This window comes from Oncorhynchus mykiss, chromosome 12, assembly GCF_013265735.2.
Source record: "Oncorhynchus mykiss isolate Arlee chromosome 12, USDA_OmykA_1.1, whole genome shotgun sequence".
Lineage (NCBI taxonomy): Eukaryota > Metazoa > Chordata > Actinopteri > Salmoniformes > Salmonidae > Oncorhynchus > Oncorhynchus mykiss.
In genome coordinates, this window is record NC_048576.1 from 31411109 (window position 1) to 31429995 (window position 18887).

The 18887-nt window shown below is 42.9% G+C and overlaps 1 protein-coding gene across 1 annotated transcript in view; it reads left to right on the forward strand.

Annotated features, from left to right (window-relative positions):
- The first annotated feature begins 2854 nt into the window (after positions 1–2854).
- LOC110537445 (nuclear receptor-interacting protein 1) overlaps positions 2855–18887 on the forward strand; it is a 59037-nt gene continuing 43004 nt past the window's right edge. The window contains exon 1 of the mRNA XM_021623497.2: positions 2855–3137. The gene's annotated coding sequence lies outside the window, so the exon portion shown is untranslated. The remainder of the gene's footprint in view (positions 3138–18887) is intronic.

Genomic DNA, 18887 nt, shown 5'->3' on the forward strand with positions numbered 1-18887 from the left:
CATTATGGTGAGGTTACATTTGGTTATGAGGCATAGTATCCATTGGTTACCTAAATGCTGAAGCTTTGTGTGTGTGTGGGTGTGTGTGTGTGTGTGTGTGTGTGTGTTTGCACATGCACATGCACATGTGTGCGTGCTCGTGTGTATGTATGTATGTATGTATGTATGTACAGTATGTACACTACTGGTCAACATTTTTAGAACACCTACTCATTCCAGGGTTTTTCTAAATGTTTTACTATTTTCTACATTGTGGGAACTCCTTTAAGACTGTTGGAAAAGCATCCCAGGTGAAGCTGGTTGAGAGAATGCCAAGTATAAATATAAAATATATTTTGATTTGTTTAACACTTTTTTGGTTACTGGTAGTGTATGTGTGTGTCCTGTTTTAAAAAAGCCAATGACATGGAATGATAAAGATAGTAAAAGATCAGTGAGGAGGGAGAAAACTGCACTGCCCATCACACCTGCCCACCCTCAACACCCTCAGTCTGAAAATAAAAATAAAATATTTTCTCTGGAAGAAGGGCAGTGCATAAGAGAAGTAGGTTATGTTGTTGTGTTTTTATTCATGACAGAACACGGAGATGTTCCCCAGGTTCTCTGAGACATTTAGTTCAAGGCTAGATGAGATAGAAGACTGTCTGTGGGCCATCACAGTAGATACCACAGAGATTGTCACGACATGCCACAAAAAAAAGGAACTAAGGCTAAGTAATAGTAGAAATTCACAAAGTAAAAGGGTCTGCTAAATTGCATATACAGTACATTTGGAAAGTATTCAGACACCTGAATACATTTTGTTACGTTACAGCGGTCTAAGGCACTGCATCTCAGGGCTAGAGGCGTCACTACAGACACCTTGGTTCAAATCCAGGCTGTATCACAGCTGGCCGTGATTGGGAGTCCCATAGGGTGGAGCACAATTTGCCCAGCGTTTGGCATGTGTAGGCCGTCATTGTAAATAAGAATTTGTTCTTAACTGACTTGCCTAGTTAAATGAAGGTTAAAAAAATAATTATAAAATGGCTTAAACAATTTTTTCCCCTCATCAATCTACACACAATACCCCATAATGACAAAGCGAAAAAACATATTTGTAGAATATTTTGCTAATTAATTAAAAATTAAAAACAGAAATACCTTATTTACATAACTATTCAGACCCTTTGCTTTGAGACTCGAAATTGATCATCCTTGAGATGTTTCTACAACTTGATTGGAGTCCATCTGTGGTAAATTCAATTGATTGGACATCATTTGGAAAAGGCACTCACCTGTCCATATAAGGTCCTAGAGCTAGTGCATGTCAGAGAAAAAACCAAGCCACGAGGACTTGTCTTGTCTCGGAATTGTGTTCCGAGACAAGATTGTGTCGAGGCACTGATCTGGGGAAGGGTACCAAAAAATGTCTGCAGCGTTAAAGGTCCCCAAGAACACAGTGGCCACCATTATTCTTAAATGGAAGAAGTTTGGAACCACTAAGACTCTTCCTACATCTGGCTGTTCGTCAAAACTGAGCAATTGGATGAGAAGGGCCTTGGTCTGGGAGGTGACCAAGAACCCGATGGTCACTCTGACAGGGCTCCATAGATCCTCTGTGGAGATGGGAGAACCTTCCAGAAGGACAACCATCTCTACAGCACTCCACCAATCGGGCCTTTATGGTAGAGTGGCCAGACGGAAGCCACTCCTCAGTAAAAAGCACATGACAGCCCACTTGGAGTTTGCCAAAAGGCACCTAAAGGACTCTCAGACCATGAGAAAAGATTTTCTGGTCTGATGAAACCAAGATAGAAGTCTTCGGCCTGAATGCAAAGTATCACGTCTGGAGAAAACCTAGCAACATCCCGAAGCATGGTGGTGGTGTGGGGATGATTTTCAGCAGCAGGGACTGGGAGACAAGCCAGGATCGAGGGAAATATTAACAGAAAAACGTACAAAGAGATCCTTGATGAAAACCTGCTCCAGAGCGCTCAGAATCTCAGACTGGGGCGAAGGTTCACCTTCCAACAGGACAACGACCCTAAGCACACAGCCAAGACAATGCAGGAGTGGCTTCAGGAGAAGTCTCTGAATGTCCTTGAGTGGCCCAGACAGAGCTCGGACTTGAACCCAATCGAACATCTCTGGAGACACCTGAAAATAGCTGTGCAGCGACACTCCCCAACCATCCTGACAGAGCTTGAGAGAATCTGTAGAAAAGAATGGGAGAAACTCCCCAAATACAGGTGTGTGAAGCTTGTAGCGTCATACCCAAGAAAATCTGTTTTTGCGTTGTCATTGTGGAGTATTGAGTGTAGATTGATGAGGGGGAAAAACGATTTAATCTTTTTTAGAATAAGGCTGTAACGTAACAAACTGTGGAAAAAGTCAAGGTGTCTGAATACTTTCCGAATGCACTGTATATCCTTTCTGTCCTTCAGGGTTTGTAAGTAAACCCAGTTTATAAAAAGTTAATTAATTGATATTATTTGAAATTAGCCATGTGTATACTAGGGCTCCCGAGTGGCTCAGCATCTCAGCGTCACTACAGACCCTGGTTCAATTCCAGGCTGTATCACAATCTACCGTGATTGGGAGTCCCATAGGGCGGGCACAATTGCCCCAGCGTTGTCCAGGTTAGGGTTTGGCCGTCATTGTAATTAATTTGTTAATAACTGACTAGCCTAGTTAAATAAAGTGTCAATAAAAATGTATGAACTAATATAAAAAATATTATAATTATGCAACATTTGAGTTGTATTGTATTTATAAGTAGTTTATAATGAAGTCTAATGATACAGTACATTTGGAGAGGAGCAGGAATAGGTTGCTAAAGCCACTGCTCCTTTAAGGGTGGTGTCAGCGGCAGAGAGTAGGAGTGTCGCCTCTGCTGAGTTCTCGGGAGCAAGGGGATTCCGAGAATAAACAATTCGTCAGACTCGACTACAGGTCGCAGAGCCTGATTACTTCGATCCAAATCGTTTTGAAACAAATCTACCGTTTGATATTCATTTTTCATCATTAATGCGCGTTAGAGAAATGCGACCTTTTTACTGAGACTATCGGATGGATTTCCTCCTGTCGAATAATGATGCGGCTTTTCGGTTGAGTGGGGTCCACTGCCAGCCAGCGGTGTAGACAAACCCAAGCAGGTAGGCTACGTGCCGAGCTAAATGTACAGAATAGGCTGTGGAATTATTATGAGTCTGTAAAATCCGCAAGCACACAAACGGGGTGTGTGTCATGGATTTAACATGTTTACACGATGTTTTCATGGATTGAATGATGTTTATCTCTCGAGCCCGAGTCTATGGGCGCATACTGGTTATAGCGGTGTGGACGCTGCGTAAAGAAATCGGAATAAATCAGCCAGTGCTGTGGTGGTAGTGTCGTTTCCATTTTGTTAAATGGCATCAACGATACATTACAGCCAGTTTGAGTTGATTTCCTTCTCAACCCCCCCCCCCTCCCCACCCCTCCAAAAAAACGAATCACCGCACGTAGACATTTTATATTTAATATTTGCCATAGCAAGAGCCAATGTTTTTGTCGCCAAAATCTAATGCCACAAACATGAATCATTTAGCTTGCTCGTGCTGGCTACTTTGTTATTCCGTATTTTTGTCACATTCTTGCATTGTCGTTACAGTGTTGTTACAATGTGAAATTGTTGTTACAGTGTTTGTTGTTACGGTGTTACAATTGTTGCACTGTCCTCGCTGTAGTCTAGTTTACGTATAAAAATTATACAAAATGATAGGCCACATATATCTGTTCAGTTTAACCTGCATTCAAATGCTGCATAGGACTAGTAGCCTACTAAGTAACCAGGTGTATAGCCATTACCTACTGATACAGATAATGAAAAGTATTTCTATGAACATTAGTAAATAGGCCCAGTAGGCTATTGATATTATGACTGTATGACTGTCAGCATCAGCTTGGCTCTTTCGTAATGTGCTCCATTGTATCCAAATTAGTCATAATTTCAGAGTTTTGTGTGGTGGAGTCTAGCATTTTAAATGCATTATAATGCTTCATATTTAAACTGGATTCACTCTTGCTGATGATTCTCAATGAATATTTTGTGCGTCCTTATTCCTTGTCGAAAGTGACACAAATGTTTGGCATTGCATGCCTCAAATGTTAATTCAGCATTGGTACACTGCCTGGAATAATGGACAATAGCAAAATGTACTCACTTTATTTTTAGAGGATTATTTGATATTCAGTTCATAAACCAGACTGTACATTGTGGATTTCTACACAGCATGTACTGGTGTCATCGTATTACTACTGCTTAATTCTTTTATTATTATTGGTGGAGTTGTTACCTACATGTTAGATCATCTTTATTTTGCTATGGTTTAATTCACAATCTAAGTAGTAGGCTAATGACAATTGACAGGTAGACTGGATTTGAACTATTCCAGGGTTTGGAACAGTGACTGGTTTGGAGTAATCATCACAAGATGTCATCTTGTTTCTTTTGACCATGGGATCAGTAGAGAGACAAAAGGTCAGGGGCTGAAGGTTGGCCGGGGGGAGTCACAGGGGAGCGAGAGGGCAGGAACACACTGTTAGTTCAGGTGTGCTTAGCCTTAGCCACCCTGGCTAAACTTCCCTCCAACAACAAAGCTGTTTACTTATCATGATTTGGAACACATCAGCACATTCATATGTGTACTAAATGTACATTTACAGCAAACTTGGGTGGATTAGTCAAACATAGGCCTGAGCTTTGTTGAAGTGAACTTGTCTGACTTTTGAAAAGTTTAAATACTCTGTCTGTCTGGGGTTCTGGCTTTTAGTCCTCCTTTTGTGAAGTGTTTAAGCTGCTTAATTATTTGACCTGATCTTGTACAGGATGTTCAAGGGTAACTGCGTATAGTGCTCTGTACTGTACTGGAGCCATAGATAACTAAAACCTCCACATTTAACATAGCCTTTCTCTTGAATAATCTGTCTTCAATAATGTGGTGCACATGTCAGCCATCTTCCTCCTTTACTGAGCTAGAGTACTGTACTTTACACAACTTGTTTTGTTGTTGCTATGGGTTGTCTAAGGAGCCACTGATGATGACTGATGTGCAGTATCCCACCACAGAATCAGAAGATATGTAAATGACAAATATGCAAATTATGTTAGGTCTGCGGAACGGTCACAATACTGGACTCTGGACCCTGGTCTGACAGATCAAGGGTCTATCTTCTCAGGACAATACATTCATCTACCTTTTGGGGACCACTTTTGGCTCGTGAGCGCTACTTTCAGAACTACTGGCTAAAAAGTATGCAAAGTACTGGAGAATCTCTTTAATGCAATGTCTTTGCTATAGTTTATGTATTCAAATAACACAGAAGAAATATACCCCAATTGGTATATTAAGGGTCAAAGAAATATGCAATTGTAGAGGAAGGTGTTTATAGGCCTATACTGTTAGAGTGTGTGTGCATATGCGTGTGTGCATACATCCATTCCTGTGTGTGTGTTTGTGTTGTGTGCTGAGCCACTGAAACGAGCTAGCTGTGTTTGGATTACACTCAGTCTCATGTGTCAGGACAGTGTAAGGTCATTTGTCAACTATCTGCATACTGTAAACTACTGGGTATGACAGGTGTCATAGTGTGTCCATGATAGGTCTGTGTAGGCCTTATGAACGTGTGGTCGGAGTCAAGCATTTACTATCAGGCCTTTAGGTTGTTGTAGATTAAATCATAATGCTGATTGTGTTGCAATGACTAACCTCTTAACTGTACAATACTATATTACGGTCATTCAGTGGCTACTCATTAGACATGTTGCTTGGGTAAAATACACTCTGATCTCTAACAGTAGGCCTAGATGGTGAATTAGTGGAGTTGAAATACATTGTCATGTCGATCATGCTTTCACACCATCACTCCAACTCTCCTAGGCTGTCTTTTCCAATCTGGGAGAGGGCGGTAGGGAGGAAGAGAACCAAAGTCAATGGGACTCATTTTGATGACACGGCAGGAGCAGCTAAATGCGTCTTTATTGCTGTGGCTCCTGAAGGCAGGCAGGCAGGGTGGAATGATGAAATGGAGGGATGAAAGATGGAAGGAGGCTAGAGCAGGCAGGAGGCAGCCCCGCTCCCCCCACCTCACTCTCCCCCACCCCCCGCACCCTGGCCTTGGAGCACTGACAGGGCCTCTCAATTATCCACACACATTGATTGTTACTGATTGCGATTGCAGTACATTATTTATCACTCCCAAAGTGATCCACAGAGAGAGGGAGAGATGCAGGTCAGATAAATGAAGCATGTAACCCACACGAAAACGTTGCACCCCATTTCAGAAACAACAGCTGTGGAACCTAACTGTGCCGATCAATAAAGCAGGGACAACGAGAGAGCAGAACAGTGCTACGTTGTACTATTAAACACATACTTTTGCCTTACTACTGCTGAAATATGGATATAAAGCCCAAACCTACAGGGTGATGTGAGTAGACCTAACTGTCTCCTTGGGTTGGTTAGTGTGGTCACAACAGAGGAGTAGGGTAGAGTTGACTTTCTCTCCCTGCTCCTGAAGTAGAGATGGTGGCCTCAGGCTGTGGAGGTACAGCATAAAGCAGAAAGCTTATCCTATGTGTGTGGCTGCTGCAGCAGGGAGAAGGTCTCTTCACTTCTTACTTTATCACAAACAGGCCAATTTTACTGGCCAGGTAGAGTGTGGGTGCACTGCAAATTAAACAGGATCAGACACTCATGAATACAATAGAATACACTAGTTGTAACTGTAGTTGTTCTGGAGCAAATTAGGGTTAAGTGCTTTGCTCAAGAGCACATCGACAGATTTTTCAACTTGTCAGCTCGGGTATTCAAACCAGCGACCTTTCAGTTATTGGTCCAGCACTCTAACCGCTAGGCTACCTGCTGCAACACAGAAGAACACAGCTAGGAGGTTAAAGGTTAGCACAACAAGTCACAAAGTCCGATTAGGATGTCAGAAACACCACAGGATTCTTGCGGCCTTAGGGGAGTGTTACTCAACTGTCTTATTTTAACCAGGTTATGTGCAGGGACTGAGAGCAGAGCAGATTTCAGAGCTTGGGGAGAGAGAAGCTGTCCAGGCTAAGTGAAAATGCCACTCATTGCTGACGAGTCCCTGGCCTTGTGAAGGTTAGTGGCTTGTCTTTGTAAGCTGAGGGATTGATGCATGAGTCTGTCTGGCGAAGAATTCAAAGTCCAAGGCCATCGCAGGCAGGCAGGCAGGCGCAGTCCCAGCACAGCGCTCCCTCCCAGCCAGCCTATCACAGGGGCCCTGTCCTTCCCAACTTCTTAGCAGCCTGTCCTTTTGGGACCTTGAAGCAGCCCAGGCAAGGACACAGCGTCTGGTGCAGTAAGCCTGTGCAGGGGGAGGCTTTACGTAACGCTGCCTGCCCGGCTTGCCTCTGCTTTAAACATGGGCATATGTGACTTCCTGACACCACGTAAAGTAGCGCAGAGCAGCACACGTCCCCCCGGCCCCCAGCCTAGCCTCCTGGATAAGGAGGGGGCAGAGAGATCCCGGTAACTTTATATCTTTCTCTTTTAAAAGCTTTCGTTTGAAATTAAATTTCCCAAGTAATTAACTAAAGAGGAGTTTTCAGAGTTGATTAATGAATGATTGATATATTGCACAGGAAGACAGGAGAGGAAAGGAGGGGGTGGAGGGGTGCATATACTATATGTGCTGTGGGATTGTGTCTGATTTATTTCCCTCAAGAAGGGCTGTGTTCGGGAAAATTGAAATGGTGTAAAACGTTATCCCTTGAGTAGTTAGCTGTAATACTCCAAGACCAAGAAAGAGCACCGACCAGAGAGTTCATAGTGCACAGTGTGGCGGTCAATATATGTCAACCCACGCTCACACATACACAGACACGCACACCTTGTTGTCTGACACTATAGGCAGACTGAAATCTGAGTCATAAGACTTTGCAAGTGAGATGAAAGAACAGAGCTAGGGTCAAGTTCAAAGGGAGTAGGATAATGATGACATCACAGTGACTGTGTGTCTGTTTGTGGTAGTAAGAGCTGCTAGCTGGGATTCCCCCAGTCAGTCGGTGCTTCTTTCAGACACACATCCTTTATCGTTTTGGTGCTGTGGAAACAACCTGATCCCTTTTGTGTACTGTACTCCCCAACACCTCCACACCACCAACTGTAATTGTATAACTTTTGTGAGCTCTTTTAGGCTTTTAGTGATGAGGCAAGCTGTTGCTGGGCAACAGGGGACCTTGTGCAGGTGGCTGTGCTGTGGGGAGTTTGAGGAGATCTACAGTATAGCCTACTGCACAGACATGCTACTGAGAGATAAATGGACTATGACATAAAACCAGCGAGAATTTCAGCTTCTAAGTAAAACAAAAGAATCCTAAATGGTTTATTCACCTACTGACTACATACCAGTAAATGCGTTATTACATTTTGGAGTGATACTTCATATGACGTTACAATATCTTGCCTGAACATGCATAGCCTCTCACACATTGATGAATAGTATTTTTCAAGACAAATAACATTTTATTGGTCGCATACACATACACTGAGCATACCAAACATTAGGAACACCTTCCTAATATTGAGTTGCATCCCCTTTTGTCTTCAGAACAGCCTCAATTCGTCAGTGCATGGACTCTACAAGGTGTCGAAAGCATTCAACAGGGATGCTGGCCCATGTTGACTCCAATGCTTCCTGCAGTTGTGTCAAGTTGGCTGGATGTCCTTTGGGATACTGTTGAACATGAAAAACACAGCAGCGTTGCAGTTCTTCACACAAACCGGTGCGCCTGGCACCTACTACCAGTGGTGTAAAGTACTTAAGTAAAAATACTTTAAAGCACTACTTAAGTATTTTTTTTGGGGGGGGGGGGGGGGGTATCTGTACTTTACTTTACTATTTATATTTTTGCCAACTTTTACTTTTGCTTCTCTATATTCCTAAAGAAAATAATGTACTTTTTACTCCATACATTTTCCCTGATACCCAAATGTACTTGATAGGAAAATGGTCCAATTCACACACTTATCAAGAGAACATCCCTGGTCATCCCCACTGCCTCTGATCTTGCGGACTCACTAAATACAAATGCTTTGTTTGTAAATGATATCTGAGTGTTGGAGTGTTGGAGTGTTGGAGTGTTGGAGTGTGCCCCTGGCTATCCGTCAATAAAAAAGAAAAAAAGAAAATGATGCTGTCTGGTTTGCTTAATAAAAGGAATTTGAAATGGTTTATACTTTTCCTTTTGATATTTGAGAAATTCCATTTACTAATGATACTTAAGTATATTTAAAACCTAATACTTTTAGACTTTCTCAAGTAGTATTTTACTGGATGACTTTCACTTTTACTTGAGCCATTTTCCATTAAGATATATTTACTTTTACTCAAGTATGACAATGATGTACTTTTCCTACCACTGCCTACTACCATACCCCGTTCAAAGGCACTTAATTAAATATTTTCTCTTGCCCATTCACTCTCTGAAAGGCACCCTTACACAATCCATGTCCCAATTGTCTCAAGGCTTTAAGTTGTCTCCTCCCCTTCATCTACACTGATTGAAGTGGATTTATTAAGTGACATCAATAAGGAATCATAACTTTCACCTGGATTCACCTGGTAGGTACATTCATTAGTAGAGTAGTGATACTAATGCAGTCGTTGTGTGCATCCCAATCAAGGTCTGCTTTTCTGCCTGCCCTGTGCAGCGTGAGAGAGAGAGGCCATTTGAGAGAGGAGAGAAGGTGTCTGCAGGCAAGCGCTATGACCTATTACTTAGTGAGAATGGACTGGTGACCAGAAGATTGCTGGCTCATACTCTGCTGTTCTCCTTAACCTGGATTCGGCCAGTAAATATCTAGCATCCCCCCCCCCCTTCTTCTGAAAATTACAATTTTTCAGAAGGAGATGTAATCATGTGACACACTTCACCCAACATTAACATGACTAAGAGGGGGCGGGGGGGTGACTGACTGACTGTAGCATGCAAGCAGAGCATGCAGCTGTGGGTGTTGTCCCCCTGTTGGCCAATCAAACCAGTCAACGGTTGAACATGGTGGAGGTCAACTTGTTAGAGCCAGGCATCCCCTAGTCTCTACCCCTCGGGTGACTCCTGTCATGATCTGAGCTGGAGCAAACAAAATGAAGCCCCACTAGTCCCGCCTGAGCCCTGGGCCCTGCATGCATTATTGTAATGGCAGCCAATGGCAGGTCAGGCAGGTTTAGTCAACATCTCGATCACTGATCCCAGGGCATGTCAGTTTGAAGGTCAGTCTGTGACTAAAGTGATTCATGTCCTTGCAGGATTCATGTTATTACAGTTGTCTTGAGTCAGTCCTCTCGGCTACTGCAGCTGTCCCACTCTTTAAACTGTACCTGCTCCTGCCATACTTCCGCTTTCTTAGATGCTGACTGCTTTTCAGAGTATTTTTACTCAGTCATTATAGTATTTTTGCCCTTCTGATGTATTTGCCATATGTGCTGCCTAGTGAATGGAGCAACCTGATCTCTGTGTTAACACCACATTAACACGTCCCAATGAAACTCTACGATTTCCATGAAGTGTGTAATGATACATTAGGCAGCAATCTCTCACTCACTCAGTATTTCTCCTCTCTTTCATTCTCTCTCTCTCTCTTTCTCTCTCTCTCCGCCTCCCTCACTTTCCCCTCTACCCTTTTCTCTATCTACACAAATGTAGTTAGTTTGAGGTTATAGGACTTTGGCTCAAGGGTTAATTAGATGTTAAGTTCTTTTTATGGAATAAAGTAGGCTTTATGAGCTCAACGCATATACAAAGTGGACGGAAAATCTGTATTTTCTAAGGTAATACTTGAGTGATAACAGAACTGGGTAACATAAAATGGGTATTTTCAGTATGTAACCTAGGTGTTTTTCATACAGACAGACAGTCAGACAGACATTTTAATAGAAGGGTTAACATGTAGGGTTAGTAGCCCATGAGTAACCCTCAGCTTGTATACCTTGTTAGCATGTCAAGATATGGCAGTAGCGCTGCACAAACACACAGCAGCTTGTGCAACTGTATTTACAGTGGGGCAAAATAGTATTTAGTCAGCCACCAATTGTGCAAGTTCTCCCACTTAAAAAGATGAGAGGCCTGTAATTTTCATCATAGGTACACTTCAACTATGACAGACAAAATGAGAAAAAAAAATCCAGAAAATCACATTGTAGTATTTTTAATTAATTAATTTACAAAAACCTGTATGTCCATATCTACCTCAATTACCTGGTACGCCTGCTCATCGTCTCGGTACTGGTGCAGTGTGTACATAGCCAAGTTAGTGTTACTCATTGTGTTTTGATTCCTTGTGTTATTATCATTTTTTTCTTCTATTATTTCTGTTTTTTTCTCTCTCTGCATTGTTGTGAAGGGCCCGTAAGTAAGTTAGTATACACCTGTTGTTTAACCAAGCATGTGATAAATAAAATGTAATTTCATTTGATCCGTTACTGATGCTAATGTACAGCTTGTGTAACATGGTTCGTCTATACCAGAGCTGTTCTATGTCGGTCCTGGTTTTTCTTTCTACCTGGAAGTTAATTGCAATCACCTGGTGTCCCAGGTCTGAATTAGTCCCTTATTAGAAGGAGAGGACGAAAAACAGAAGTGTGTTGGCTATCCTGGACCGACATTGAACAGTCCTGGTCTGCACGCACGCACGCATGCACACACACACACACACACACACACACACACACACACACACACACACACACACACACAAAGTGCTTGTGTCTTTATGTGGTTTAGCAAAGCCAGGCCTCTCTCTCTCTCTCTCTCTCCCTCTCTCTGTGTAAGCCACCTGCCGTTCCATTCAGCAGCATTGACCTTGGTGATTATGAGATCAGGCCTGACCTACACCCCAAAAACAGGTTTAGATTGTTCCACTTACTAACTTTTCCTAGGGAATGTCAACCATCAGAGGCCACATCAACCTATCTGACACACATTCACCCACAAGAGAATAAGGCCATGTTCCTCTGTTCTCACCTGCTGACGTTGCTCATTCACATCAGTTGTGGGTGTCTTGTGTTTTTGTCCAGGGTTTTGAGCCAGGATAGGCCAAGCGTAGGGGAAAGTGAAGCAGTAGCAGGGTTCATGATGATGACTGTGTCTCTGAGGCTACATCAGGTCTGTGTATTAGCAGCAGCAGCACAGTAGGTCACCATTAACACGCAGAGGCTTAGCACTCTGCTGCTGAAAGTCTAGCGCTGGGTCAACCTGCTCTCTTTGCTTTTAAAGTAGAATGTCAGGCAACGGCTAATGCTATTCAGTTCACATGCAACCACATAGCAAATGCGCTGCTGCTTCCACCGGTGTTACTCGGGTGCTTGTCCACACTGGGATGAGACATGGGCTGAACTAGCTTACCCACCACTGGGTAAAATCAATATGTTTGACGAGTAATCGCGGAGTGCTTTGTGAAAACGAATGATCACGTTAGCAGATAATTGTGTTGTTGCTTGGTACTCTAATTGCCTTTATAGCATCATGCATGTGTCTCTGGCTGACATTCGTTCTGCCTCACATTATACCAGTCCTGGATTCTCCTAACTGTTATCAATTCAAACAGTGTCAGTTTTGTATTTTAGACCGTTGACGTGCCTTGAACTTTGTTGTTGTTTTTAAATATGTTTTATTGTGTTACAGACGTTAAGTAACATGCAATCCCTCATGCACTAGTGCCTGTTGGGTAGTGTCCCAATTGGCACCCTATTCCCTATTTAGTGCACTGCTTTTTGTTTTCAAAAGCCGTGTGGCTCAGTTGGTTGAGCAGGGTGCTTGCATTGCCGGGGTTGTGGGTTTGATTCCCATGGGATCTAGTACCCAAAAAAATTATGACAAAAAATGTCAAATGTAGATCATCCTCAGGAACAAGAGGAGTTGTTGTCATGTTATCTGCTGCTGTTGTCACTACAGCTAACTGAAAACCATGGCTAATTCAGGGGAGAACTCATGCATGACTGAATGCTGGTTAATGAAGAATTGTGTAATGGTGGTGATACCATGAGCTACAGTGTCAGGTATTACATTGAGGGGCTAGAAATGCTACTAATTATTCTTGTCCGATGGCATGTCATACCTACCTGTACGGGTGTTAATAAATTAGTAAAAAAGCACTGTTTTAAATAAGGCAAAGGATCCCATTTAACATTCTGAGTAACAGATGAGCAAATGTTCACCTCCGAGCTGAGTAGGGGTGGGGTGGGATGGGTGTGTGTGTGTGCATGCATACGTTCATGCATGCATGTGAATGCAGTAGACTGGCTGGTGTTTGTGCCCTGGGAGCAGTAGGTAGTTGTTTAATGAAGGCGTGGGAGGATTGCTCTTCCTACTGTACATACAGGCCAGGCCAAGCTGATAAGGGTCAACTCTGCTTCAAAGGCCACAGGAGCGAGATCTCACAAACACTAGCGCTCATGAGGGTAGTCTCTTGTCTCTTTCTTTCTTTGTCTCTCTCTCTACCCCCCTCTCCTTGTCTCCCTCCCCCACCCCTTTGCGCTCTCTCTCTCTCTGTCTCCCTTGATCATACTCTGCAGAACTCCTAGCACAGTCTCAGGGAGAAAAAGAAAGAAAGAAAAGTGGGTCAGGGCGACCTATTTTTTCCCACAGTTCACGGAGGCAGAGAGTGGCAGAGTTATCATCAGTTAGACTGTAGAGGAGGGAGGAGAGCCGAGCAGAGCCTGATAGGGAGGCAGGGCCCTGGCTGTCACGAGACACAGGCAGAGGCAGCCACTCAGAACTGGGTCAGCAGCAGAGGCTATGTCTTGTAAACGGCTTGTCATACAGGGTAGAAAAGCTGCAAATGAACCATAGATTATACGCCCCAAGCTGAGCGCTGAGGTCTCTCCTCACCATTCCTCAGCCCTACATCACACAGAGACACACACCACACACACAAATATATACACTACACACCCTACAGAGAAACACACACACACGGATGGCCTACAGTAGTGTATGAGTCTGTGAAGTACTGCCACCTCCTATAAGCTCCTCTGTTCTCCCCTTCATCTCTAGTAATAGCATTTGATTACTGCAGTCAAAACTGACAAGCTCAAAGCCAAGCCAGTCAAGCCACACACACTCAGAAGAAATGAAGCTCTTTGCATTCTCTTCTTCTGACCTCAGCTTGTTATTTGTCTAAAAATATCCCAGATTTCTCCCAGAATCCTTCCCCCCTCATCACATTCAGGTAAGGGTATTTACAGTGCAGTTGTCCGTGTTCAGTGGTAGCTAGCTCCTGGTGGATGGGTGATGGGACAATACTAATGCCTACTCCCCCTGAAACGATAACCATGCATATCGTTTGTATTTCCAAACAACTGTCATCTGATTCTGGATTCCCCTGTTATGTAATAACTGATAGGTCAAGCAGTACACTCTTAAAAATAAAGGTGCTATCTAGAAGGGTTATTCGGCTGCCCCCTTAGGAGAAACCTTTGAAGAACCCTTTTTGGTTCCAGGTAGAACCTTTTTGGGTTCCATGTAGAACCCCTTTGTGTTCAGTGTAGAACCCATTCCACAGAGGGTTCTACATGGAACCCAAAATAATTATCCCTGGAACCAAAAAGGTTCTACCTTGAACCAAAAAGGGTTATCCTATGGGGACAGCCAAAGAACCCTTTTGGAACCCTTTTTTCTAAGAGCGTAGCATGTGTATGTATGTATACTATCAGTCAGTGTGTAAGCTAAGCCTTCGTCTGATGTCATCATTTTACATCCAAGGCAATCTCCATTCTCCATCGAGGAGCTAAATTATGAAGGCCATTGATGCTATGGGAGATTGACTACTGAGCAACACCAGCCCATGCTGATTCCCCTCACATCCTCATTAGTGTTGGAAGATATCACGATAGTATCCTCTATCGGCAATGATTGCCAGCCATTGACAATGATTGACAGCCATTGTTGATTGTGACGAGGTTGTGATGTGACAGATGATGGTTTAGCCTATTTGAACTTGACTGGCGCCATAGTTGGATACAAGAGACATTCCAATTAATTTGCCTATTCCTATTTGCTATAGCCTATTTTAATGAATATGTTAAATACAGAATGCAAGAGGGGAATGTAGGCCAGAGAGAGAGAGAGAGAGAGAGAGAGAGAATTCCACCAAAGCAGCACAATGTCGGATGCGTAGGCCTCATACCCTAAACCTATTCCTTTTTTTTTATATAGGCTATATTACGGACACTCCTTAACTATCGCGCGTCTAGCAGTAAAAAAAAACGTATATTCCCTTCTATCTCCATTCGATAGGCAATGAATAGTACTTTGAGCTAGGCTACGCTTTCATCATTTCATGCATGTATGGCTTTCTCCCGATCAAACAATGAATGAATCCAACGGAGTTCCATCTCAAAAAGTTATTTGAATAGCCTAAAAATGTAAGGTAGCCAGAGGACTATTAATGAGAGAGGACATACAATATCAATAGCCAATAGAAAAATCGAATTTCAGCTTATTAAGAAAGAAATTATCTGTGTGGGGCGGAGAAATCTCTCCATGCGAGGTTGAAAACCAAATGGCCCATCCAATCATAAAAGCTTTAAGACAAGTAAAAGTTATGAACAGTAGCCTATTTCCCAAATATTCGAATAGCCTAAGAGTGTCCGTCCGAAAGTTGCCACTTTCAAAAAGAACAAGAAGGAAAGTCAGAGTCTAAACTCAATTACAGCTTTATGAGACATTGAACAAACGATAATAAGAGCAGAGTATTAGGCAAATAAACTATTATTATCCAGTTCAGAAGACGGTAGATTTTGCTTCTATCCAGCCCATGCTTTATAACCTAACTCGGCAAGACAGCCTGTTCCTCATTAGTTGACTGTCACTTTGCTTGGTGATGTGCTCGCCAAACTGACACAGACAGACACACTCAAACCTGTTTCATGCTAAAGCTCCACCAGAAAGGAATATTAGAAAAGATTTGCTTGCACTTAGCCTCTGTCCAAGCTTTCAACAACATTATCTTTCGTCATGATTCGTCCAGTTGAATGATGCGATTTTGAGCTATAGCCTAACAGTGATTTTTAGCTGTTTTATTTAAAACATTTCACAGGGGAAAAAAGGTTGGCGAATAGGGGGCGATACCATCAATATCACAATGTTTTCTAAGTACATAATCATGATAGGACAAAGGTTGACATCGCCCAAACCTAATACCCATTTAAACCCTGTGAAATACACCACAGTCACTCACTATAAGTTATTGGTATTGACTTCAACACAAATGTATTAATTCACTTGGCATTGTTTATGTCTCCAAAAAGACAAAGCAGGATAAGCAGGGGTTGACTTGACAAAATGTTTTCTTAGAAAATAATTGCCTGACTTTGCTGAGCTGGAACCTTGGAATTGAAATCAGGGCTTATCCTTGGATTGGATTTGTTTATGGACCAATTCAATGTTCAGACAGTCCGGTAGCTCTCATTCATATTTCACTATGTGGAACAGAACTGCTTGTAATGAATCTCCTAGGCATTATAGAAGAGAGGTTCCACACCCCAGTCAGATTTTAGGCTTCTCGTCCTCCACAGTTTGAGAATACTTTTGTCATATTGAAATGTGTGATTATTATCATATTAATAAACACAGAGCTAATTTCTCCACTGTTTGTAACTGTTGATAACCGTCCTAGGATAGCTAGTGGTAATTAGATGTTTCACTAACAGCAACCTCATTAAGCAGTGGCACTAACAACACAACATAGAGTCATGTCCTGAGGTGGGGAGCTATACATGGAGTGTGTAGTGTAGGATTAGCTCTTAACTCTCTCTCTCTCACATGCACACACACACACTGCTCTATGAAGTAGTCTCGCCTCCCTTTGCTTGTTATTCCTAGCCTCTGAACTTGTCTCGGTAAGAGAGCACCTTCCACTAATTGAGGAGTCTGTTTGTTGCTCATGTCACCAAACAAGAGTCCCTGAGGACACTCATATGTCACTGTATGTCTGTCTACATGTGTTGTGTGTGTGTGTGTCATGTGCGTGGCATTTGTGTGTTTTTCTATATTTGTGTGAAGGTGAAACATACTGAGCAGTAAACCAGTTAGATCCAGAGCTGGGCCTGGCCTCTCCAGCCAGTACCAGAGCAGTGTTTAGTGAGGGGGCTACAGCCGCCATGGTGCCTCTAGCAAATGGTTTCCAGCAGGCCTGCCTGCGTATGACATGTGATAACATTACAGTCATGAAAGGTCAGGCATGAAGGGAGCTGCAGGGGAGAGGGCTGGGCCGGTAGTGCGGGGGGGGGGGGGGGGGGGGGGGGGGCTAAGCCTGTCTCTCTGCTGCTCCCCCTAGTACACCCCTCAACACAGACCTGGCACACACACACACGCACATTGACACACAGACACTGATACACGCACACACACAACACTGAGATTCCTGGAAGTTGTATTAGCTTTAAAGGCGAAAAGTCCACCCCGCATTTCCTTCTAGTTCACATATTGAAACAGCATCTCTTGGTGCAGTGTAAATATTAGCTCTATTCCATGAAGCTGGCTGACCTGCACTGTGCATCATGTTGAAAGGGAGCAGTGCTCTGCCTCTGTGTGCTTTACAGTAGCTTAGGTTGAGTTTCCAACCCAGGTGAAAGTAGCAGTAATGACTGGCTAGTATGACAGTACAGAATGAGAGGAGGACTTGGTTCAGTGAACCTTGGTGTAGGGATGTGTACAGTTGTTTGAATATCCGAACGGACGTTAGTATTCAAATACTTTTTATTTAACCTTTATTTAACTAGGCAAGTCAGTTAAATAACAAATTCTTATTTACAATGAAAGCCTACTGGGGAACAGTGGGTTAACTGCCTTGTTCAGGGGCAGAACGACAGATTTTTACCTTGTCAGCTCGAGGATTCAATCTAGCAACCGTTTCGGTTACTGGACCAACTCTCTAACCACTAGGCCACCTGCCGCACTAATACTAGTGTGAGTTTTCATTTCTGCGGCCCAAAAAATGTATAGGCTTATTTTAACACTGAAAATACTTTTTGTAAATTAAAATAAAATAGTCATGTGATGTTATTACGTACAATGATATACCATGATCAATTTAATAAATAAAACTTTCCAATGTAGTTTTTAGGAATTGTGCCCCCCATAAAAAATACTTGGAGCTCTCTGGTAGTCTTCATGTGTGAAGCTTGTTGTTTATGTTGGCCAATCAAAGCAGCTCAATTTGTAGCAAGTGTAGTGAGAGTTCACTAACGCAATGCAAGATGGAATAACATTACAGAATTAAAAGTTAGCTAAAGGAGTAGGCTACAATGAGCAACCAACAGGTAGGCCGTTGGCATAAAATATGGCCTCAATTAGCCTACCTAGCAAACTTCTCTTGGCTACTCCAGTCAAGATAGGCACTGTTATATGGTATGATAAATAACATAGTGGCTGTTACAAGTTAGGTAGCCTTGGCTGTCTGCCCCCCTCTGCTCGCTCCCATCTCACTGGCACCTCCCCAGCTGCACTAATAGAGCGCAAGCCTCAGCCTCACCCTCGCACAGCAGTGCTCAATATCCGGATACCCGCCAAAAATGTATGATACTATTCTAATAGTGAAATGATTTAAAATCCCTACCATGGTGTTGTTTACCCATGTAAATGTCACATTTCTTCACCATGACCTAGCATTCCTGCCAGTCACCATGGTTTGCCTGTTCATATCGACTGCCAACTGTTTAGATGCTTCTCCCCTTTCTAGTTAGTTAGAGAGGCAACCTATTCAGCTGATGATTCAACACAAAGCTGTCAGATATCTAAAAGAGAGAGCAATGGGATGTTTGTTGGGAGAACCAGCACAGAGTCCTTGTGCCAACAGCCCGGAAGTGAAGGGGGGAAAACAGTCTGGGATTTC